We start from the raw sequence: 1,277 nt of genomic DNA on the forward strand, positions 1-1,277 counted from the left end.
AAAAAAAAAAAAAAAAAAAGATGAAATCAGGACCTGAACTCAGATCTCTGTCTCCCAAGGCACTGCACTGTTGTGAACAATGAACTCAGCCCCAAAACCCCATGTGAAGGAGGGTACATTCTGCTAATGAACCAGGGGTTCCAGTGCTGCAGACACTATTGGAAGTGGAAAGACTGTGCCCCACAACTGGATGAGTAAGGGATACTTAGTACTATTTTCCAGATGAGGAAGCCATGACTTGCCACAGAGCACGTAAGTGAGGAAGTTCCTGTTTCAGGCAACCCCAGATAGCCCTGGAAAAATCCCCAAACTAAAGCAAACTTCCATTCCAGCTGGTATATCTTCTCCTGAAAAATTCCGCAGATTCCCTGTGCTCAAAGTCCTATTAATCACAATACAAACTGCTTGACAGACTTCCTGAAGGTACCTATCCCCTGTCCCAGGCTCCTCAGTGTGTCACCTGTTCACACGAATCCCAAATCACAGAGAAATCAGATCAGAGCTATGGGAAACAAGGAAGAAAAGTCCCTGCTCCATCTTCTTTGTGCTTCTCCTATTCTACAATAAACATGTATTAGATTGGAGAAAAAAAAGTTATTTTTTAAAAAGAGAAACAAGCTATTGCTTTAAGGAAGTTCTGCTAGTGGTAACCCTTTTACTGGAAAATTGGTGGAAGATGGGTTCGTGGGCTTTTCTTTTTTTTTTTGTTTTTTTGTTTGTTTGTTTGTTTTTTTGTGACGGAGTCTCGCTCTGTCGCCCAGGCTGGAGTGCAGTGGCCTGATCTCAGCTCACTGCAAGCTCCGCCTCCCAGGTTTATGCCATTCTCCTGCCTCAGCCCCCCGAGTAGCTTTCTAACAGTGACTGGCAAGTAGTAAACACTATATGAATGTTTGTTAAATACATAAAATTCTAGGTACAGTGGCTCACACCTGTAATCTCAGCACTTTGGGAGGCCAAGGCAGGTGCATCAGTTAAGCCCAGAAGTTTGAGACCAGCTTGGGTAACATGACGAGACCCCATCTCTACAAAAAAATACAAAAATTAGCTGGGTGTAGTGGCATGCACCTGTAGTTCCAGCTACTTGGGAGGCTGAGGTGAGAGAATTGCTTAAACCTGGGAGGCAGAAGTCATGCCACTGCATCCCAGCCTGGACAACAGAGCAAGATCCTGCCTCAAAAAAAAAAAAAAGGTGGTATATTTGTATAACAGAATATTATTCAGCCAAAAAAAGGAATGTAATTTTTTCTTTTCTTTTCTTTTTTTTGAGACAGAGTCTC

This window comes from Mandrillus leucophaeus, unplaced genomic scaffold, assembly GCF_000951045.1.
Source record: "Mandrillus leucophaeus isolate KB7577 unplaced genomic scaffold, Mleu.le_1.0 Scaffold185, whole genome shotgun sequence".
Lineage (NCBI taxonomy): Eukaryota > Metazoa > Chordata > Mammalia > Primates > Cercopithecidae > Mandrillus > Mandrillus leucophaeus.